The sequence below is a fragment of the Bicyclus anynana genome, chromosome Z, assembly GCF_947172395.1.
Source record: "Bicyclus anynana chromosome Z, ilBicAnyn1.1, whole genome shotgun sequence".
Taxonomy (NCBI): Eukaryota; Metazoa; Arthropoda; class Insecta; order Lepidoptera; family Nymphalidae; genus Bicyclus; species Bicyclus anynana.
The window spans coordinates 605,591-630,951 of NC_069110.1; the positions used below are offsets into that span (position 1 = coordinate 605,591).

At 38.8% G+C, this 25,361-nt stretch overlaps 1 protein-coding gene and 1 non-coding gene across 3 annotated transcripts in view; one reads left to right on the plus strand and one right to left on the minus strand.

Moving 5' to 3' along the window:
- Window positions 1-25,361, plus strand: part of LOC112049258 (protein furry) — a 162,128-nt gene that overhangs the window by 61,074 nt on the left and 75,693 nt on the right. The window lies entirely within an intron of this gene.
- On the minus strand, window positions 4,693-4,899 carry LOC112049263 (small nucleolar RNA U3). The gene has a single exon (XR_002887075.1). It is a non-coding gene; the product is annotated as a small nucleolar RNA U3 (small nucleolar RNA).

Sequence of the window (25,361 nt, forward strand, 5' to 3'; positions counted from 1 at the left end):
AGTGGTTAAAAATTCAACTATAAATATTTATTAGATAAAAGCACTCTGTTTTAGTAACATCTGAAACTTCCATCGATAAAAGAGAAAGAGAGATATAAGGAATTGCCGACTGGCTAAAAATTAAACTACTAAATATTATTTATCAACATTAGGTAAGATACTTTATATAAGAACAATCTGGAATGTATAAATATATTTTTTATATGCTATTGAAAAGTTTCACTTCGTAAAATATATTTTATAGTTTTGATTTGTCTGTTCTAAATATTTATTAAAAGCTATATGGCTCGATGTAAAGTTACAAATGTCTGCAAACTTAATACCAACTACTCGTGTATATAAATAACATCTGTGAAAGCATTTTTTGATTTAAGTATACTTAGTATATTTTAATAAAATAGTATTTTAGCCTGCCTGTGTATTATTTTGTAACTTAATTGCAATAATTTCCTCTTTCACTACAAATAACGCCAAGACGCTCGTTACTTCGTCGACTTCGTGCTTAGGGCTTCCGCTACACGCGATCATTAGCTTAAGCAACGTATTATAAATAGTTAACGTTATTAAATGTGCATAAATCTATTATTTTCTAATTTAATAAATATCTATTTGGTTTGTTTCAATGATACGCGTATATGGGATATCCGTTACGTAAGTTCGAGTTATATTATTATAGAAATCGAGTTCAAAGGGAGATATTTCGCGCGTTATTTGCAGACTTATACAGCTAGGGTAAAAGGCGGATAGTTGCCTAGGTGGGATGCATGCCCCGGTTTTTAATACACTATGTTAGGAACATAAGTCGTGCATACGCTTTTCTACACTAAGTACTGACTTCCTAAAGGCCTCAGTACCGAATAGGTACTCGTGTTTTGTCCGTATCAGCAAAAATTTAACCACGGCGATACTTGGACGCGTGCTATAATTATATGGGTTATTAATTTATATTGAATATTTTTTTATTACTAATCATGGTTGCAGTCAACTTTGCATGCATGCATTTGTATTTGCAACTGTTTCTTTGCATGTATTAGAGTTTATATTACCTTGTTTATTATGTTTTATTACAATAAAGATTTTTATATTTTGCAAATAAATAAAGGCAAATATCATACATAAAAAATCATACCAAGTTCACTATCCCCGCATGAGGCAACTATCCCCCGGAACATTTTCCACGCTTGGCCACTATCCGTTTTTCAAGAGGTGAAATAAAACAGTTATTATTTAAAAACCATTGTTAATTATGCATACAAAATAGGCTATTTTATAAGACAAAAGAGCAATGTTTCGAGATATCACTCAATAATTTTATGCAAAGTTCATATTTTTAAGATATGAAGCGTTTTCGAAAAGTGGGGCGTCTATCCGGCTTTTACCCTATAGCTTCAGATCGCAGTTACTGACTTAAATATAACAGACTTAAAAATGCTCTGAATTTGGTATTTGTACGGATATACGTAGCTAGTGAACTTGCATGCAAGTACACCAATCTACTACCAGTTTTATTGTTTATATTTTTGTTAATAATTTCTTACAAATTAGAATCTTTCGTATAGCATGAATGTCTAAGACATACTCGTATCTGGCCTGAACAATCAACTATCTGATGTACCTCGCGACTGCGTTACGACCTCAATGTGGTGCAAATGTGGTGACACTATCTGTCGCATCCGAATTAGCGTCGCGTCGGCTTAGCCTAATGTAGTCACAGTACATGTTAATTATGGCAGCGGCCAGCTATGCTCGAATAAATAATGATAATAATTAATTAGTGCCTCGTGGTCTTGCGTGACCACTCAAACAAACCCACAACTATTAATGTGACCTGACCATTTCGAATACAAGATCTAATCATTCATTTTAAAATAGACGTAGATTTTCCAATATATTATATTATATATATATATATATATATATTCCTTTATGTAACAAATTATTTATATGTTTCTAACCATGGTTCACTTAGCCGGGAGAGATACACTACGGAAGGAATGTTGGCGTATCGTAGGGATTGTCATCATCTCTAAATGACGACCACAACTAATCTATCAAGAGTGAAGCGACTAAGAAGAAGTAGATCAACTGTCAAGAGTGAAGCGACTAAGAAAAAGTAGATCAACTGTCAAGAGTGAAGCGACTAAGAAGAAGTGAGGGTAGGAATAGGGTAGCGTTAGGGTGGAAGTAAAGTAACCCTAAATTTACTTTATTAACCTCTATTCGTCGATACCGATAAGGCATAACAACGTTTGCCGGGCCAGCTAGTATAATCATAAGAATTCCGCGGCTCATAGTTAATATACATGATAGTTTATAAACTTTAAGACAACACGAGTTCGCGAAACTGCGTGTATCAGAACTTTTGCTACCTAATGTACATATATTACTGAAGGGTGCGACCGGCGACGCGCTCGTCTCATATCATTATCTGACGGCATGGCCCCCACCATGACGAGAAAACAAGCGGCACGGCCATACCATCCATTCCTCGAAGGAATTTAAGCTACTTTTAATATTCGTTGTGCATGAAACCTTTTCAATAACCAAGCAGGCATTGTATATACACATTATTTTTATTTTCTAATAATAGTTTATTATATATATTAAACTAAAGTAGTAGTATATAGACTTTTTACGGTAGAAGAACTGAATTGCGCGACTTGGTATTTTTACAAATTCTGTTTTTGATAGCGCCATATTACAAGGAAACAGAGTTTACAATATTATCAGCAATTCTATATACACCTAATTTAACACCTATAAAGAACTCTATATAGTTTTATAGGAAACTAATGAAGGAAAGAATATCTTACAAATTTGTGTTGTGTAACACTCTTGGAATGTTTCACATTGCTATATTTACAGCAAGCTTTTCCAATATATAATGACGCTTATGACATGCGTGTATTCACCTTTTCTAATATAAAATGCAATAATGCTCGATTGAGTAAACATTTAATATTGTATAGTTTTATTGTCTTAGATGTATAGACAATCGAGTTCGACCTTCGGTGTAGGATGCACAATATTTCGCTTATATTCTTTTTACTGTATATATGTGTTTATGTAATATTTTTTTTTGTACGCGTGTTTGTCGTTACTGCAAAATAAACAAGAAAATCAAATCCTAAATAGCGGGAACTATATGTATTTATGTAATTTTGGCGTTTAAGTATCTTTACATTTTATTTTTTCTAACCTCAATTTTTTTTGTTATACTGATCCGGGATTAAAATACCTCATAATATTTAGCCGAACAGGTTAACCACAGAACTGAAGAGGCAGTTTCTAATTTAATGAATATCTATTTGGTTTGTTTCAATGATACGCGTACATGGGATATCCGGTACGTAAGTTCGAGTTATATTATTATAAAAAAATCGAGTTCAGATATACAAAGACACGCGCTATTTGCATACAAATTATTTATCTGTCTGTAACAAGTCTGGGCCGAGCCATGGTTCGCTGTGCCGGGAGAGCTACACTACGAGAGGAATGGTGATGTATCGTAAGGATTGCCATCACCCCTAAATGATGATCACAACCTATCCGTCAAGAGTGAAGCGACTAAGAAGAAGTAGACCAACTATGGGACGACCCACGATCGTCCAAACTGGGTCCATTTGACGTAGTAATAGTTGACGTAGCAAGTGGTTGTTCCACCTAATGTGAAGTGGAATGTCATCGTCTATGACAGAATACATCGCCAGGTGCTCTAGGGACGACCCTAGAGTGGTCTACTCTGCACTCGTCAACTGGAGGCGTCGGTGTTAAGCCTCATGTGCCTGACATTACACCGGCTACCGTGCCTTCTGCCGAAACATAGCAATGCTGTGTTGCGGCAGAGTGAAGCACGGCGGTAGTACTTCCCCGGGCGAGCTCGGACACAAAGAGCTCTACTACTACTTCAATATACACAAATTGCGGAGTTGAATATATGCAAAAAGTTTCAATTAAACGAAATGCCTTATAATAGTGCTAATGATTTCAAAAACGATAAAAAAGCTTGGAATTAAAATGCATTATATGAATGGGTTCTACTACCTACCTACTTAGTTCGTAATGACCCTGTGAAATGATGATGAACTAACAAGCTTTAATTATTTCTTTAACTCATTACAAGTTGACGTTTCGGAAGTGCTTGTAAACTACGCTAAATGAAAATAAATAGACTTCTATATTCTATCTTCTAATATTGCGTTAAATCCGGTTGCAAACAAGGCTACCTAATGCTACTTGATGATTTATTAAAGGAGGGCGACCACTTGTCATACATTTTTGGGCTCAGATTTGATGAATGAACCATTTCAATGTCCAGATTAGTGTCAATTATTAAATAAAATATAAGTTTTAGACTGTTTTGATTTCAGTTTTATTGACAATTGCATATTCAAGTAACTGCATTATAAAATGAATGATAGATCAACATTAACTTAAATTCTAAATTATTTGTGGTAATTTCGGTTTATTGTGAAATCAATTTGAATTTAAAATGAAGGACATTCCACTTTTCATCATTTATTTTTTTCTTTAACATACGAGTACTGGGCCAAAAATGGTCGCTCTCCTTTATAAAATGTGTACTTATTATCTAATCATAAGAGCTTTCTGCGGCTCATAATTCATAAACGTGATAGTTTATGATAAAATCGACACCTGTTCCGTACACACTGCGTACAACAGGTTTTAAAAGCCAATGAGATAGCGACAGCATCTCACGTCCGACCCCCGCGGGGTCAAGTGAACGATCATCGAAAACTGATGACCTTAGAGGTCACCGTCCGTCTCACGCTCAGAGCACCGCGCCATATCTCTTAACATGACGGGATAGGTCTCACATATGATGTGAGTCCTATTAGTGAAGTTTACTATAGAAATGATCCTATGAAGTAAGCTCTTCACACTGTAAACCTGTGTACCCTGCAAATTGTGTAACGGAACGTCAACCGTCGGACCTTATGCCGAATGCAACATTAACCTTGACGATGCGGTCGTGCGCGACGCGCTCGTGTCATATGATTATCTTACCTTACTCAGACGATAGACGTACACTGCTGGACATAGGCCTCTTGCATGGACCTCCAAGCACAACGGTCTCAAGCTGCCAGCATTCAGCGACTCTCTGCAACCCGCTTGATATCCTCGGTCCACCTACTGTCGAGTCGAGGTATATTCGTCTACAATGTCGAGCGCAGAGTCCTCAACAATAACTGGGTGGAGCGGTACATGAGCAAAAGTCATGATACACGTCCTGCTCATGTTCATTTTTAGGCCCACACGTTGAGAAACTCTGCTGAGATAGTTGAGCCTGGTACTAAGGTCATCCAGAGTCTCTGCCATAATGACTACATCTTCGGCAAACCGTAGTTGAGTGATGTACTCACTATTGATATTGATGCCAAATCCGTTCTAGTCCAGAAGCTTAAAGACATCTTCCAATGCAGCGGTAAATAGCTTCGGGGTGATTACGTCTCCCTGCCGCACTCCTCGCTGCAATTGGATTTGCCCCGTAGTCTGATCCTTTATACGGACTGACATATTTGTTAGTGGCGCTTTCATACAAACACTTCAACGCGTGGATGTACCTGTAGTCGAATGCACAGCCCAAGTTTCCACCGAATCGAAGACTTTCTCAAAGTCCACAAATGCTAAGCAAAGTGGCAGGTTATACTCTTCGGTATTCTGTATAACCTGCCGCAGCGTATAGATGTGGTCTATGGTACTAAAGCCTGCTCGGAAACCGGCTTGTTTGGGAGGCTGGAAGTCGTCAAATCTGACGTCCGGGATATCTTCGGTATAGTGTCGGGTCAATTTGGCTCTAGGATCCTTGTCTAAATTGACAACAGGCGTTGTCTTTCTTTCGACTTTCGAGGCTCGATTATTCTCGATTGTATCCTTGATACGCTCGGTATTAAAGAGTTACAAGTCACGTGTCTGTGATTTAGACATCTGTCTATTTATGTGATGGTATTTTAACGCGCCTGTTGAAGACTCAAGCTCATTTCTTGTCCTCCTCAGTCAAGCTCCTCCATGAGGTTTAGTGTATGGTCCGAGAACTTGTTAGTTCTTTTTGTACTGTGGGTTTTTAAAAACTTAGACCTGACCGTATGGACAGTTTCCACAAGCGTCTTGTTTAGATGGTCCACATTAACGCAATCTGCTAGGCAATCGAAGAAGTTCTGTAATTTCAGTTGAAAGCTCTCGGGGTTTTGGATTTGGGCACGAGTAGGTCGGAGCGTAGATTTCACCACTTTGTACCGATCCAGCTCTAAGTTGATATTCAACGTGCCTCTTACCATTCGGTGATCACTACCGGTTTTGACCCTGTTGATCACAGAGACTTCGTTGCATATATGCCGTTTCGTGACAAGATGAAATCTATCTCGTTTTTGTAGAACGTAACCAAATTGCTCCACTCTCAACTCTGAACCGTTTCTTCGCTTTGCATTTAAATCTCCCATCACAATATTGAAGTAGGAGTGCGAGGCATGTATGGCTTTTGATATATTCTCATACAATAAATAGCTCCACCTCCTCGTCGGTTTGTGTCGGCGCGTAAACCTGTATAATCGTCAATGAATACCGTTTGGTACTACTCGGCACATTCTCGACTCGTACAACATTGTTCGCGAGCAACAGTTGGACATGCGGGTTAGTCATTCGCAGGGCTGGAATTTTCCGCACCGGTGTCGCCGCTGCCCGACACCGGCCTGTGCCATTTAAAAAAACCAGCCAGTTAAGGATGGTTATACCGCCATTTGTCGGTCGATCGGTCGACTACAATCATGCTTACATGCTTGATGTAAAGCTTGCTTAATGTAAAGCAATGATAAGAATTATATGCGCTCGCCTAGATAGTGCCTAATGTACTCTTGCCTTGACTTGCCTACTCAGCTGCTTCCACTTTCAACTGATCAAAATGGCGCCTCTTTCCATTTACATTAATGGAAAGAGGCTATTGTTGGCTCCAACTCGCGCCAACAATGGTGAACTCCTTCCTGTATTTGATGTTACAACGAATTGAGTCCCCCCCCAAACTATGCTGCATACCTTTTTCAGTTACCTGAAAACTATTTTTGATATTAACTTTTAATTGATGATTGAATTACTTCAATCAATACAACAGTTAGATATCAGACCACACGTAACTGATAAAAGAGAATACAGCATCTATCAATTCCTAATAGTCAATAAGACTACATTGTTAACGTACCTTTTCGTTTCTTAAGGTTTCTATGTTGGTTCTTTTAAGCCAACTAATATAGCGTAGTTACGATACAGGATACGTAACCGTCTCATATTTTGACAGAACGTAGACTTTAGTAATGAGTCTCGCTAATGACGTCATTTATAAAATTAGTACGTACGAACTACAGTTCGTATTACACAAATAGGGAGGAAAATGGAAATCACGTGTCACAGGTCACTAATAAGAACGATTCCAGATAATGGCGGAAATACGAATACGCGCATGCATGAAGACAAACACCTGTCATTAATTAAAGTACGCATTGTATCTTTTTTTAGAAAAAATTAATAAAAAGAAATTTACAATATTATTAGTCTGATAAATTTGAAAAAAAAACACATAAAACTACAAATTTACAAAAATACCACAACTTGTGGTCACCTTGTCCCCAGGTGCAGTTTTAAAAGTTTACACTTAAATGATTTTTATTGATAATACAGAAATATGCGACTATGTACATATATGTTTCAAAGAATATTTTCAAACGTCTAATATGAAATGTGATTTATAGCTTATATTATCCTAATCTTTTAGTATTTTACAATCATTAAACCTACAATATAGCCTAGTTAACGCCAAACTTCTACCCTGCTCGGGAATGACAAAACTGGACAGATATTATTATAACTACATTGGAATATGTTTTTGTACATTGTGCGTTTATACCGCTCGTTGGGTGCTTATTTTAAACGCGCGTTTGTCAGTCATTTATTCCAAATATGAAGCACTTGAAGTAGTGTTGAAGGTGGACATTTCTATGTTGCTAACGCTTTCGGGGCCGGATAAGCTGGCGGCCGAAGCGGGTCCTCGGCCCTGCCCGTTGGTAGTGAAGCCCCACCGCGTCTTCACGTTTCTGTTATCTCCTGGCGCCATGGCGGATTGTGAGTTGTTGGGGTCAGCTCCTGATTCAATATACTATGAATGACTTTCATATTTCTGAATGACTTTTTTTAATATCATCAATACTCCCATTCTTCACCAGTTAGTAAGGAAAACTGAGTTAGGAGTGCTCTTGTTTGTCATGGCCCCTTTGTATTGGGGCTATGAGATATCTAATATGAAAGTTATTTATACACCTAGAGATGTTGAAACAAATCACAAGAAACTCATAGAAATAATTGTACGGATATTCTATTTTCAGAAGACGGTTTGGCTTTGGTTGTAATAATGATGTGCAACAGACGGGCGCGTTCGTGTAAAACTGAAACTACGACCGTCTTCCGAAAGTTGAATATCTATAGTGGTGTTACAAAGTGAAGTTAAGTTCTGTGCGATGCACTCACCTGAGTCGGGAGTGTCCCATCGGCGCCTGTTGTAGTCGACCCAACGCATCATCGTGCTTCCTTGACATTCTTGCGGCGAGGCCGTTGTTGCGTCCGCGCTGCTGGTGGACGCTTCAGCCTCCAGGTTATATAAATGACTTTCATATGAACCTGTAAATAGAACTTTGTCAAAAAACAAATATCACTAAATATAAGCATTACGTTACAGAGTCGTTAGACTTTTCTCATTTGGAAAGGAAATGGAAAGTTTGTCAGCTTCAGCTTCTTTAATATGTTAGTCTTCTGTCTATGTATTCGTTTGAACTGTGGTGGATTTAGAAGGTAGTAGATTTCAAGGATCCAGACCTTTAACACTCCAACTACAAAGCGTAATGTTTTAATTTATTCCTTAGCATAATATGCGGTATGTCCAGTTGGTAATCACTTAAGTCCACATCACAAGAAGAAGGTGGAAAAGGTAGAAAATGCCTTAATGCATTATGTTTCGCCTTTGTACCTACATACTTTTGTGCAGTAAAGTTTAAAAAAACAAATTTAGCTTCGTGGCAATCTTCGAAAACTCAGCTCTATCGAAGGGTTCTACCATGAATATACGTGTCTGGCGACTTTGGAAATATACCGTAGATTAAGTTAGCTATTAAATCCCTTATGTTATGCACAAACATACTGATAACAATATCTCACACCATGGGATAGACGATAAAAAATTCATCTTCATTTTGCATGTTTTCCGTATCCAGAAACCCAATTTTTTTTTTAATTTACTTTTTATCACTTTGTAAACGTAATTAATTTAGATACTCAAAAAAATTCAGTTATCTAGTTTTAACAGACACTGAGTTATCTTACTGACAACTTTATCTATCTGATTAACAACGAAATTAGTATGCCATTTTCGATTTCCAATTACGTTTTTTAAATTGGTCGGCTATTAGTCTTTAAATAGCAATTACTACTTAGCAGTTATAGTTTTCCTTGTAATTTCATTATATATCCTACTCTCGTGAATTTTTTCAAGTATCTGTAGACAACCGTTTAGCTAGTAGGTATCGTAAAGGGTGGAGGCACTTGACTCTAACAAAAATTAGCTCTTAAAAACTTAATATTTAACAAACGGATCCCTAAATCGAAAAATATTGATGAAAGACCCCTCATATCTTACAAAGATCTATCCAACCCTAAAAAAAATTCATTTGACGATTTTGTTTACATTTTTAATGTACATGCTCATGCTAATTTACAGCTTTGTAGTAGTAATAGTCCCTGCGCTAAACCGCGGACGGACGGACAGACGGACGGACATGGCGAAACTATAAAGTTTCCTTGTGGACTACAGAACCCTAAAAAAGGTTATTTACTGAAAAATTGAGGGTCTGAACCTTTTAACCTGCTACCTTCTAAAGCTATGGTTAAACTCCATAGTCGCTTATCATGTTAAGGTACTCGGACATATGGTAGAAACATGAGTTGAAGGGGGTTCGATGATTATGTGTGGTTTTTTTTCGAAAATGCTCTCGCATGTTGGGACCTCTGTGCTACGATGCACATGCTCTTAGTCCATCATTATTGCGGCGATTTTTATATTCAAAGACATCGTTGAAGTTCAGAATACTAACCTGAATTGGGTATGCGGCTCTGCTGTCTGCGATAGAAGCCAAATCGCGCTTTCATGTCCCTCTGATCTCTTTTTGGCAATGCGCTGTCCATATCGCTGATGATAGACAGCGTCCGTTCATTGTAGCCGTGGCTCTCTAAGGAACCTAGGAGTAAAACGAACAACTAACTAACTAACTAATTTTATAAAAAGTAGCAAACCTCATAAAACGTAAACGGTTTAATTCTTATCATTGATTTTATTCATATGTCAATCCTTCAGGATAAAGGGCATACACATTTCAAACTATCGTAGATGCTGCTCCGATAAACTCACTTTAGCTCAAGGATATCGTATGTGAGTCCAACATTAACTATCGTCACTAGTTTTACTTGATAAAAATAAAAAGGAATCACACGGTAAAGTTACTGTAAAAGTAATGTCATTAGAAATTTCAAGCAAAAACTCTTAAAGTTAAATACTTTTATATGAATCTCTAATTATATGAAGTCTATGAAGTGCGGTTTGGATTCCCCCTGTTGCGAGTAACTTGTGTCTGTAAATAAATGTGGCAGTAATTTTATTTGCCTACATTTGTCTTGTGTGCGTATAATTTTATTTATTTTTTCTTTTCGTTAAAGTAATGGGTTTATACTTTCCACATGTGAACTTATTTTATGTATTCTATTTTTTAACCGACTTCAAAAAAAGGAGGAGGTTATTAATTCGTCGGAATCTTTTTCTTTTCTTTATGTATGTTCACCGATTACTCGAAGACGCCTTAACCGATTTGAAAAATACTTATTTCATGTAAGAGGATATGCTTTTCAGTTAGAATAAAATAAGAACTTTACATCTAGGTTTGTTATGATGTATGCAAGTAAAAGTTAAAGTAGTATTTTAAAATTGGTTTGGTTGATTGTATCGAGGTACTAATCATAAGAAAACAACGTCGTGGTTTTGGGGTAGGGGTAGGGTAGGGTAGGGGTTGGGTAGGGTAGGGGTAGGGTAGGGTAGGGGTAGGGTAGGGGTAGGGTAGGGTAGGGGTAGGGTAGGGTAGGGGTAGGGGTAGGGTATGGGTAGGGTAGGGTAGGGGTAGGGTAGGGTATAGAAGGGTAGAGTAGGGATAGAGAAGTGCACTTATGTCAAAACGAAGCTTGACCGGGTCCGCTAGTTGTATTATAAAACTATGCGTAACTTGTTACGAAGTGGTCCGATTTCGATAATTCTTTATAGATTGTAAATGGTATATTTCGAAGTAGGTCCCATATAAATTTGGCACCGGCTTCAAAGTAATCACTAGATAGAAAATATTATAATGTTTTCTTCTGCTTATTAGTTTCCTGCATAAGTTTGTGTTTTTGAAGTCGGTAGTGTTTTGTTTTTTAATTATTTATTATATAAATAGCATATATATTGTTTAAATAATATAAATCATTCCGTCCCCACTTCAAAAGGTTTCTGATTTCAAACAATATAAAAAAAAATCAACAAAATCAGAGCTGTTTTTGAGGAGTTTAAAAGAAGTTAAATATAAAGGAGTTATAAATATGCTCTATTGATTCCACTACCTACCTGCGGTGGACGTGCACCGTTGTCCTCGCCTAGCGAAGGTGAATCGCGCTTTCACGTCTCGTGTGTCTCGGAGGGGTGGGCCGGCGGCGCTGCTGGTGGTCGCAAGCGGCGCTGGAGCCCGCGAGTGGCTCTCGAACGAGCCGATGGACAAATCTGTAACTCTTCTGATTAGATTCACTGAATTTGATTAAAAGAACTAAAATAATAGACGGTGTGATTTTAATTATATCAACGTCAGAAATAGAAATAAAATCGTAAAGATGCTTGGAGGCCGTTGGATCAGCTTCCACCTTCACACAGGAAGTAAAACTATAAGAAATGTAAACAGTAATTGTTATCAATTGTAATGATTTTTGATTTGATTTGATTTGATTGTTCACGTATGTTAGTTGACATGTTGTTATAGTCCAATAGGCTGGCTGGCCTATTCACTAGTTTGGTCTTTATTGACAACCTATTAAAATAAACACCTAATCAACTGAGAAATGTCATCTACCTACTGTATGATATCAAGGAAGGGTTGTCAGTGGGGATCGAATGATATTTTTTTACATAAAATTGCAATTTCGTATATGACAAACTTGCTGTCATTAGCCTACAAAAAATAGAAATTATTTTAAGTTTTTATTAAATACTAGCTTATAGAATTTTTTTTGTTAAAATTCTAAAGATTATAAGTATCTATACAAGGTCTCCCGTAATTAATGGATAAAACGCAAATGGCAGATACACCAACTAATTATATAAAACTTATTTGAATAGTTTTGAAATAATCTCTAGGATGACCAAGGTATATGTTTTTTTTTTTGGATTTTTAAAATTTCTATCTTGAATCAGTTTTTTCAATGCTGTAGCTGCTGTAATATGTATGGGAGGTGCTGAATTTTCAATACAAGAAAAAAAATTTAAGAGTGGAAGGTAAAATTTTTTTCTTCAAAATATATATCTGCCTGCTTGCCTAAATTTACTTATGCATCATTTGTAACTTGTTATTTGTTTTGTAATTGGTCTAAAACAACACTTTTCTATACTCCCATACAAACGATTCGTAATAATACTTAAAGGAGGAGAGGATAGGATAGGGGTTTTATAGTGTAGGAGTAGGGTTGAAGTGTAGGGTTGGGGTAGGGTTGGGTACGGGCAGGGTAAGGTAGGAGTATGGTTGTGTAGGGATAGGGTAGGGTAGGGCTAGATAAGGGTAGAGTGTGTGCAGGGTAGGGTAAGGTAGGGAAGAAGTGCACATAAGTCAAATCGAAGCTTGTGCGGGTCCGTTAGCAAACGATAAATAGGCGTGGTATTAAATTTCACTATACGATTGTGTTCATAGTTCTAGATACATTTGTAAAATGGTGATCTATACTAATATTATAAAGCTCAAGAGTTTGTTTGTTTGAACACGCTAATCTCAGGAACTACAGGTCCGATTTGAAAAATTCTTTCAGTATTAGATAGCCCATTTGTCGAGGAAGGCTATAGGCTATATTTTATCCCCGTATTCCTACGGGGACGGGAATACCACGCTGGTGAAACCGCACGGCGTGTGCTAGTAAACAATATAAATAAACTCTGGCTGAGTTTGTTGTGCGCTCTTCTCGGGCCAAGGCGCATTTGGAACCCACTTAACTTTAATTTCAAATTTTCGACTAAATTATCACCATTATGTAATAATATTATTACCTGACGTTACGAAAGTGCTTGTAAACTTAGCCTAATTGAAATAAATGAATCTTGAATTTTAACTTTTAACATTATGGTCCGAGAGTCTGCGATGGCCTGACCTATTTTATTTTATGGAGGCTAAAAATTTCATCTCCTCATGCTCTACCATAGGAAGTACAGTAGCCAATCTTGCCAAGAGTCTTGATCGTGAAGCCTTTGGAACCTAGCATATTTCAAGGGTCCAGATCTTTAGCCGTCCAATAGTAAAGCGTATTTTTCAATATTTTCCGGCAAAAAATTAGAAAACATGTTCTTGTGTACTGTCACTGAACCTTAAAAACCAAATATATTTTTTAAAGAGAACTTTAAGAAATCTCAGCAAAGATTTCGAGGAATTTTCGACAAAGGCTAGGAAGCTTAAGGTCTGTTAACTGGAGACATGATATCGCGTAGAAAATATTAATAAATTACATATACTTGGACGATGAGGATCTGAACGCTTAAAACCTGCTACCTTCCAAAGCCACCACGGTCCAAACTAAATGTAGGCTACCGTTCTTATCTATGGTAGAAGCATGTAGAAGTTGGCTGACAGACCTTAAGTCACACAAAATGAGGTATGTTTAACTAACGCAGGCTCACAGTGTCGCAGTGTCGCAGCTGTGCGGCAGCTTTCGTCCGGTGTGACCGCATTCTCGGTTCACAATCTGTCCTCAGTCTACAGAGTAAGAATCGGTTCCTACTTCGAAACCGGGAACTGTCCGACACATAATCTGATCGATAGCTTCTTCTTAATTTTTTAAAGTTTATTATTTATTTTTATTTTCTTAAATGTAATTTGTGTACCTACTAACATATTTTTTAAGAATATAACTAACCAATGGGCTTTTATAGCCATAAATAAAGAAACATTATTATTATTATTATATACATTGTTAATGAAAAATTACCATTAATATTAGAAAATTGGAAGTAAGCAGTTTTGAATGACCATTGACTGCCACCCACGCACGATGACTACGTAAACAAAGGAGGCTCTTCATTCATTTATGAAGAGGTATTAACTATTACTGCTAATTTATTATATAATTATGAAGTGGAAGTAAAGAACGGACTGAACTCACGGGAATTAATTATCGTATGCCGGCATTTGGACGCCGTTTACAAGTAACGATTTATTGAGACACGAAAGCGATGAATATTTAGTTACTATTAGAAGAAGTTTAACAGTTTGTATAATTTAAAACTCAATTGGCGTCTTATTACTGGTTAGTAGTAGATTTATTTTAATCGGCATTTTATTTTGTTTCCGGTTGTAATTGGGTGTGCAGATAATGAGCAACTAGCAACTTTCTTCACCTTGGAACTCGAACTTGTAATAAATTATATTGAACGATATGAGGCGACATAGCCCATGTAAATCCTTGACTTTTACGACCTACTTTATATAACTGATATATTTGCATGGAATGATTGAGTGGCACACTCCCTGTAACAGGTCGACAAACAAACACGCGGGCGTGACCCGAAGAAAAGTCAATTGATATTATGTTTTAACCCGGCATCATCCGCTGAGTGCCTTTCAGCCGATAGACGTCCACAGCAGGACATGGGCCTTCTGTAGGGACTTCCAAATGCAACAATTGTAAGCCGACTGCATCCAGCGACTATCTTTGTCTCTTATCTGTGTCGTAGCTTGTACACTTGGTTTTTTTGTTTTTAATTGTATTTGCCAAATCTTTTAAAAATATGACGAATATTTTCATTCGCTTTCAATCGGAATTAGTCGCAAGAGACTGTTAGGGTGGTACGAAGTCCCGCGGGCATGAATGTGGCCCCTTTACTGTTGAGCTTTTTATGCTACACTTTATATCTGTAGCTTAATTTTTGCTGCCACATTTTGTTTTTTAAATTCTTTTGTTATTCAAGTGACAGGTAAAGTGTTTGAAAATAATATTCTAATGTCTTACATCTTTAAAATCCCTATTAATTGAACACGTTTTTAAGCTAGATGTACAACTTTGCCTAGTACGTTTTTTGACGTGACAACGTCTTATAAATTGGTTTGCCGGGTGACACTTCAAGAAACTGCGTTACGCTCCGCTCACGTTATGCGCTCACAATGAGAGCGAGTGAATAAAATTTTGTTAATATGAAATTCAGTGCGAGATTCTTTGTATAAATTAATGTTTTAAATATAATTATTTGTATAAATAAATGTTTATTTTTTTTTTCAATGTGACCGTTAAAACACATACAAAAAAAGTTAAATATAAAAAATAATTAGTCCCGTTTTTTGGAAAAAAAAAACTGGCTTTGCAGTAGAAATAATTAAACTTTCATTAATTGAAACAAACAACTATCCTGCTAATATTATAAATGCGAAAGTTTGTAAGGAAGTTTGTAAGGAAGTTTGGATGTATGTTTGGATGTTTGTTACTCTTTAACGCCGCTACTACTGTAGCGATTTGGCTGAAATTTAGAATGGAAAAAGATTTTACTCTGGATTAACACATTTTTATCCCGAAAAAATCCATGGTTTCCCGAGATTTGCGAAAACTGATTATTTTGATGATATGAATGTTTGTTACTCTTTCACGCCTCGACCACTGAACCGAATTAGCTAAAATTTGGTATTAACATATATTATAGCCTGGATTAACACATAGGGTATTTTTTATCCCGGAACAATCCATGGTTCCCATGGAATTTGTGAAAAACTAAATTCCACGCGGACGAAGTCGCGGGCGTCCGCTAGTTCAAAAATAATTACCAAGTATAATATCAACGTTTAAGCATTTTGTCAGCACATGGTACGAGTAAACTGCACTGAATGTAGGGATTTTTGAATTTTGTACAATTCTAGGCACCCAGCGCGCTGTTTCTTTTTCTTGCCCGAATAGTCAACATTGTACAAGTTAGCCCGCTTCCATCATCACTGACCATCATGTGAGATTGTAGTCAAGGGCTAACTTGTAAAGAATAAAAAGAAGAAATCACTTTAAGCCTTAAATTATAGTAATGATATAAAAAAGACTTACTAGTCACACTGCAGGCGTGCCGCGGTGTGGGCCTGCGCACCAGTACAGGGCGCCGTTGTAGTCGTCGAAATCCGGGGACGGCTTGGAAGAGTGCTCTTCGGAAGTTTTGACCAATCATGCAATAAAGACAGAAGTTTATTGCCGAGTTGGTCTGAAATAGCAAGACCGCCAGCATTTGCAATGCGATCCACCGTTCACCAACTTCAGCAGAGTTCTGTGGACAAGCAGTGACAGTTGCAGAGCGTGATTCTTCCGTTGATGACACTCCCATGTTATGCGGGGGACGGGGGAAAGACTGCGCACGGATCATCGGGAGTGTTACGAACGAAGTTGCCAAGCTATAAAATACCAATCATGACAGTGTTTAGATTTCTTAGTTTAACGCTATAGTTAAAAAAATAATCGAACATACTTTATGTTTTTCTCGTATATTTTGTATGATTTGTATGAATGAATAAAGCGTTAGCTGTTCAGAAATGCTCAACCAGCACGTCAGATAAGGATATAGTAGGTTAGTTAATTACTAAAAGGTGTGCATTTCGAAAATCTAATGATCTATGCGTAATGTAATGGAATGCTAGGGTCCCAAAGTTACAAAATAAAATCCTTATATTTTAATTCTCGAGTCACAAGCGCGATTATTTTTTTACTTATTTTGAAGGAAAGAATCTCTTATTTAATCGCGAACTAATAAAAATTGGTTTTAAGGTCTGTAGTTTTTTACCACCATTTATTCTTTCTACGAAGTGAACAACTTGCGTTTGTAGTTATTCTTAAGTCGGTCGCAGAATAGCGGGACACTAACGATATCGTTCAGCAGCCCGACGTCGCCCCCACAATAGTGAGCCCACGGAGCGATGTTGTAGAGCGATGGGGGACAATGGGAAAGTCACACATTGTCAACATTTTCACCTCCCACGATATATTATTATCCTACATACTCGTATAATTTTACGACTACGCAATATTAAATGATTGATCTGTCAAAGGAAAAATTCGACTGAGTAATAATCATCATTAATCAATACATTTAAATAAAATTGAAGTGTCTATCTGTGATCTCAAAATAAGTGTCTTTTTTAAGTGCTTATAGTTATTTACTGTATAGTTTTGTTAGTTATTTGTCTTGTGTCTGTCGAAAATATATATAATTACCGCAGGATGTGTGAAAAAAAAAGAATTTTACGCGTACGAAATCGTAGGCGTCCGCTAGTGAAAAATATATTGAATATCTATTTTGACGGCCTCCGTGGCGCAGTGTTATGTGCGGTGGATTTACAAGACGGAAGTCCTGGCTTCGATCCCCGGCTGGGCCGATTGAGATTTTCTTAATTGGTCCAGGTCTGGCTGATGGGAGGCTTCCGCCGTGGCTAGTTACCACCCTACCGGCAAAGATGTACCGCCAAGCGATTTAACGTTCCGGTACGATGCCGTGTGGAAACCGAAAGGGGTGTGGATTTTCATCCTCCTCCTAACAAGTTTGCCCGCTTCCATCTTAGATTGCATCTTCACTTACCATCAGGTGAGATTGTAGTCAACGACTAACTTGTAAAGAAAAAAAAAATCACACCCACTATTAAAACGAATCTAACATTACCATATGAATTAAAATTCATCCAACATTTAAACAATATCTTATTAGCCCATATAGGAAATCGTAAATTAGATTTATAAAATATTATAAGTAAGTTCCGTAATATATACTCGAAACGCAAACCAACTAGGCTTCGAAGCAGCAGTCAGCTATAAACACATAAATGTTTGCCCGTTTAGACGTATAACCAACATATCCCGTATAGTAGCTACATAAGCATTCATAACGGATCTACTTCACCTGTTGCTTGGGGCGGGACACTTGTTGCTCGGAGTTAGTTGAGTAGGTAGGATTAACTTTGACCTCGGTACTCGCGCAAGCTCAAATCACTTTTTGCAAGCCTCTATTTCCAACTAGCTAGCCAGCCCACAGTTTTGCTCGCGCGTAGTTTTTTTTTTCTGTCCACCGACAGCATAGATACGAGAATATTGTTATTTCACTCAAGGGTTTCTAGGGTGGTACAATAGTATAGCGGGCGAGAATCTAACCTCTTCCATGACCTCTTGGTATGAAACCGGCCCTTTTACCGTTGAGCTATTGAGGCTTTTTTTTTTTTCTTTTTTAATTCATTACAACTTAGCCCTTGACTACAATCTCACCTGATGGTAAGTGATGATGTAATCTAAGAAATCTAAGATGGAAGCGGGCTAACTTGTTAGGAGGAGGATGATAATCCACACTCCTTTCGGTTTCTACACGACATCGTACCGGAACGCGAAATCGCTTGGCGGTACGTCTTTGTCGTACTTTGGCTTGTGATATTTATCTGTTCAATAATATTTTAGAAATAGACAACATTTTTCAAGTACCCGTCTAACTATTTTTTTTTATTTTCATTAGATTTAAGCAAAATAAATTCAAGGGGTTTAGTTTAATTGAATCACAATATCCTGTCAATAAAAATAATTATGGACTAAATATTTTAAAATCAACGCTATAACACTTCAGTTTCTGAAGGACAAAGTTATCTAATGTATGAAATGTGTTGCTAATCGCAAATCCCGATTACCACTGAACCAATTTGGCGAATTCTTTTTTAAATTACAATATTCCTTGAACGCACGGAGATGGAACAAGCTAAATAAGTCAACTTCACCCGTTCAAGTGAACTTGAACGGGTCCGCTACTTATTCTATAAATTAAATAGTATCTCTTAGTAGAAACAACTAACAATAATTAAGAAAATATGAAGGCTTCAAACTTCAGGACTACTAATTTAATAAAGCTGAAATAATGTTGCATTAAATGTTAGTCTCTATAAAATGTAATCTACAGACACGCGGACTACGAATTGAAAAAATACCATCACCACGCTAGCTTAAAAATACCGTTAGCCGTGCCTTTGTTTCTCAAAATACTACTATCGATCCTCAAAGGCACTATTCCTTTGATTCTCAAAAACACTGCCTTTGTTCGTTTATTCCAAAAAGCTCTAGCTCGCACAGCGGAAGAATATTTTGATTTTCGATCGCTCTGTATTGGCATTTATAACAGAGCGGCAGACACGTGATATTTAATTTCTAATGCACACAACTGAAAACTTAGAGGTACATTCCTGGGCTATCACGGCTCGTGATAAAAGTGGTTATGCTAGCGAAATTCATGACTGACACTGTTCACTTAATTTAAAATTTTAACTTGTACGATTTCTTTCTTGACAGGCAAGTAAACAAGTAAAATGTTCATCTTGTTGCTAAAGGAGATGGTCCATTTCCGGTCCACTCTTGTACACCGTATCATTAAAATTTAAAAAATACAAGGATTTTACTAAAATCTAAATAAGTGAATAAATCTAAATATTATTACCCATATTAGTGTTGCATTTCTTAGGAGAGAATGAATATTATTTCGAAAGAATTAAAATAAATTCGTAGATCGTCCCAAACGAGAACGAAAAAAGATGGAACGTTTTGGTTTCAAATAGAGTGTCATTTTGTTATTTTTAATGTACGCTATTTGATAGTTATATAAGTACTACTAGTTATATTTTATTTATTTGTATGTAATTAATTAAATTTGTGTATCCCTAATTAATACCAGAGGTGTAATGTAGGTACTTGAATGATAAAGTATGATCAACGCGCGAACGCGTAATTGGCACTACAGCCATTCTCGCAATAATAGTAACGGTGCTCATTGTTTTATTCCTGTATCAATCTGGATCAATAAATATCTACTAGCGGACCCGGTCAAGCTTCGCTTTTACTAATGTGCACTTCTTTCCTACCTTTACCCTACCCTACTCACACGCTACATCTACGCTACCCTATTGTTACCTTACACCTACCCTACCCTACTCCTACCCTAACTCTACCCTACACCTACCCTACACTTGCCCTAAACCTAACCCTTCCCTAACCCTATCCTACACCTACACTACTCCTAACCTACACCTACCCTACCTTATCCTACCCGTTCCCTAGCCCTTCCCTACCCCTACCCTTTAAGATTTATGAAAATTCTCAGTTATGCCCTTCACCGTTTGAGACCCGTGATATTTAATTTCTTAAAATGCACCACAACTAAAAAGTAGGGGGTGTATACCCCGGATCGGATTCGAATCTACGCCTTCCGGATCGAATGGGGTAGGGGTAGGTAGGGTAAAAGTTAGGTCCGCTAATACAATTTATAAATGTAGCAGCATTCGGACGCTTACAACAAATTACACATACATTACATTATCCGTATTATGAATAATAAAAGTTAAATTCTGTTTGCAGTCTCAGTTGAGATTTTAATAAGTAATTTACATTTATTTTAATTTTATTAAAGTTCATTTGACCTAGAATTAGTTTTTTAAATTTAAGTTTACAAATTTGAAAATCGGTTCATCAATTAGAAATTGTACATAATAATAAGGTAAACGATGTATGCAGCCTTGGTATACGCTAGTGCGGAAGTTTTTGTTTCTACGGCTACGCTGCAGCATGTGCTACGTGTCTACGGCTACGGCGGAGCTTCCACCGCGTAACCAGGAATGCTACCAGGAATATTGCCCGAACCGCTACGGCCTATAGACTACTAAAGACCAGAATGAGGATGTGAGTGTGTATAATCCGAAAACTGCGTTCTGTTTTGAACTTAGAAAAACATGCAGATTACGATTCTGAGTGTTGCCAGGAGGTTTGTTTGTCCATTCTTTGTATCAGTCACTGGAAAATATGAGCAAGGTGTCATTCTATGTGGTTCGCTTTATGCACTCCTCAATATAGTAGGGAAACCGGGGATGCTTAATTTGCTCTTACTAGAGTGTCATGGGGACCGATTATATTTAGAAGATTAGATGATAGGAAAAATAAATTTACTGTTTAGGTTTTTACTTTTTTCGCATTCAGACAATTTTTATTACTTCGGATTGCTAAAATCCTCAGAAAATATTAGCGTATTTTTAAAAAATTAAAATTCTTCAAAATGAAAACAAAACCGCGCTCTTGGTGGAACATAGGGTTTTTAGGGTTTTAAGGGTTTTTAATTCCCGTTTAAGTTACGCTCAAATCGTTAGATTATCGAAATGCACACCTTTTAGCCATTATCAGATGTGCTGTTTGAGTATTTCTGTAGTTATTTTTTTTGGTTGCCCTAAACGAGAAAAGTACCCACCAATATTATATACTCATGCTTGGTGGAGGTACTCAACAACATGCACGGTATACTCGCTTATGGTCATTTGCTGCGTCCGACAAATCCAAAAATCCACTTCGGCTTTCCTACTAATACATACTATCACAAGCCAAATCTCTTATTTCTCTCTATTCTTAAAAATATATATTTAAAATTTTCGCTTTAGGTCTATCGCACCAGCACGGCGAAGCAGTTTATATTGTCATTCACAACGTTAGCTTTTAGCGTTGTCTTTTATGCGTTGTTGTTTAACAAGCGGGAGGTCCCTGGTTCGATTACTAGCTCGAGTTTATTTACATCTCGCGTTCAGTACTTGTTAACATTTTCGCTTCCTTTAAATGTTCAAGTTCATAGCACCCGATTTTGATGTAATTCATTTGTACTTTATAGTAATAAATCTGGAAAAACTACACAAAGAAACAATAATATATTCAGAACATCGCACAGTTGCATCGCACATATACTTGTATTGAATGAAATTTGAATAATTCGAAGAAAAATTAAAAATCGTACGCAAAGCGAACTCTTGATTAAAATAGCATTGCGTGTTCCAACTATTCGGTGATCCGTCGATGTCTCAGAGTCTGACTTACCGTTTAACTTGCTAGAAAGAAAACTAGCACTCACCTGAATGTATGCATAAATCCGAAAAACGTAAGCCGGAACGTTACAGCAGAAGAAAACCGTAGAAACTGTGAGCAGCATCTTAGTGAGCCGTCGCTGCGAGCGCGAGTCGTCGGGCGGCGCGGCGCGGCGCGCGGCGCTGAGCCGCACGTAGCACACAATGAGTGCGTTTCCGACCACAATGATCAGCAGCGGCACGGAGCACGACAGCACCGTGTCCGCTATGTTAAAGCTGGTGGCCGGCGCCAGGTACGCAAACTGCAGGCTGCACTGGCCTTCCCGCGGCGCCGCGAACCACAGCACGGGCGCGTTGAACGCGAGCGCCAGCAGCGCCACGGCGCCCGTCGCCAGCCGCGCGCGCTCCACCGTGCACACGGCGCTGCGCCGCAGCGGGTACAGCACGGCCACCAGGCGCTCCGCCGTGAAGGCGACCACGAACCACGCGCTGGCGCTGCTCGACGCGTACGCCGCGTACATGACCACCTGGCACCAGCCCCGGCGCACGAACGCGTCGGTGGCGCCCACCGCGCTCAGCCACGGCGGCAGCAGCTGCAGCAGGAACACGGTGTCGGACAGCGTGAGCGCCGACAGGTACACGCTGGCGGACTGCAGGCGCAGCCTGCTGGTGAAGAACACGAACACGGACAGCAGGTTGCCCACGCAGCCCAGCAGCACCAACAGCGGCGTGTAGTACAGGTACACGGCCGACGTCATGCTCTGCGCCCACAAGTCCACGTCCGTCTGGTTGCCGGTGGGCTTGAGATTGCCGTCCGGCCAGTCGCGCGCCGAGCGCGCGGCGGATGCCATGGCGGAGCGAGCGCCGCGCACTCCTCCGCCGACTGCACCGAAATACCAACTTTAAACTTAACTAAACTCGTATCCATCGACGTTATTTATTACGTAAACAAAAATGTAACGTAAATAAATAAAGTATAATTATAAGCTAAATAAAAAAAAATCAACAATATAAAATTAAACAAAACATTGCTTTGTTTTATTTTAGAACTTCCGTCCGCCTTCGTCTAACCTAGCAGGTAAATTTTGCCAACACTACACTGGACGACTACCAGTAATTTTCTATATTTCGGCAACTAGTTTGTCCAAGATTTCATTTATGTACACCTGACAACGTAAAGCTGAATAGCACCATGACTAAATGGCAACTCAATACTGAGAGGGCGCGGGTTCGATCCTTCCTTCGTCCGCCACTATGACTATTGACTTCTAACACGGTCGTTACTACTAGTTCGAGAACAGCGAACGTTGGCATATATTTAAAAGAAAACGAAACTATGTATGCCCGAGACTTCGTCCACGTGAAACTAGATGTAAACTTTAAACCCTTATATCACTCCCTTCTATTAATATTTATGCATGTCTTCTTCTTCTTCTTCTATATTATAAAGAGGAAAACTTTGTTTGTATGTTTGTTTGTTTGTTTGATTGTAATAAACAGGCTCAAAAATTACTGGACTGATTTTAAAAACTCTTTCACCATTCGAAAGCTACATTATCCACAAGTAACATAGGCTAAATTTTATTTTGGAAAAAATAGGATTCCGTAAGATACTTGGGTTTTTCGGACACAATGTGTAAAAAATCAACCAGAAAAGTTTATGGTAGGGGTAGGGTAGGGGTAGGGTAGGGGTAGGGTAGGGGTAGGGTAGGAGTAGGGTAGGGGTAGGGTAGGGGTAAGGTAGGGGTAGGGTAGGGTAGGGTAGGGGTAGGGTAGGGGTAGGGTAGGGGTAGGGTAGGGGTAGGCTAGAGGTAGGGTAGGGGTAGGGTAGGGGTAGGGTAGGGGTAGGGTAGGGGTAGGGTAGGGGTAGGGTAGGGGTAGGGTAGGGTAGGGGTAGGGTAGGGGTTGGGTAGGGGTTGGGTATTGGTAGGGTAGGTGTAAAGTAGGGGTAGGGTAGGGTAGGTGTAGGGTAGAGGTAGGGTAGGGTTAGGGTAGAGGTAGGGGTAGGGTAGGGATGGGGTAATGGTAGGGTAGGGTAGGGGTAGGGTAGGTGTAGGGTAGGGTTAAGGTAGGGGTAGGGTAGGGTAGGGGTAGGGTAGGGTGGGGTAGGGTAGGGGTAGGGTAGGGGTAGGGTAGGGGTAGGGTAGGGGTAGGGTAGGTGTAGGGTAGGGGTAGGGTAGAGGTAGGGTAGGGTAGGGGTAGGGTAGGGGTAGGGTAGGGATGGGGTAATGGTAGGGTAGGGGTAGGGTGGGGTAGGGTAGTATTTTTTGGTGGTACACCTAAAAATGTTTTACAAATGTATCTTGAAAAAAAAAATGAAGGATTTTTCACATAAACTTTTATGCCCTATTTCACCCCCTCCTGATTTTATTTTCGCTATAAATTATAACCTTCATTGTATTATGGTCTCAAATCGAGCCAAGTTTCATTTAAATTCTTCAATAGTTTCAGTGTGATGCCCAGTCAACAAAAAACACGGACAGACAGACACAAAATATTAAAAACATATTTGACTTCAGTATCGATTATATAATGCCCTCCAACATAAATTTTCGAAATATCTTCTATGTAGAGAATTAGACCTGTCACGGTTTCATTATATCTAAAGGTAGCCTTCCGTTCTTAGCGACTGCGACCTGCAACCGCGCGATCCACTGCTTAGTATGAATTTATATGGAGCACTAAACAAAGCCCGAGACGGCGACGGGCGACCGCGACCTGCGACCGCGCGATCCACTGCTTAGTATGAATTTATATGGAGCACTAAACAAAGCCCGAGACCGCGACGGGCGACCGTGACCTGCGACCGCGCGATCCACTGCTTAGTATGAATCTATATGGAGCACTAAACAAAGCCCGCGACAGCGACCAACGACCGCGACCTGCGACCGCGCGATCCACTGCTTAGTATTAATTTATATGGAGCACTAATAAAGCCCGAAACCGCGCCACGCGACCGCGACCTGCGACCGCGCGATGCACTGCTTAGTATGAATTTATATGGAGCATTAAATAAAGCCCGCGACTGCGACCTACAACCGCGACCTACGACCGCGCGATCCTCTGCTTAGTATGAATTTATATGGAGCACTAAAAAAAAGAGACCGTGACGGGCGACCGCGACCTGCGACCGCGCGATGCACTGCTTAGTATGAATTTATATGG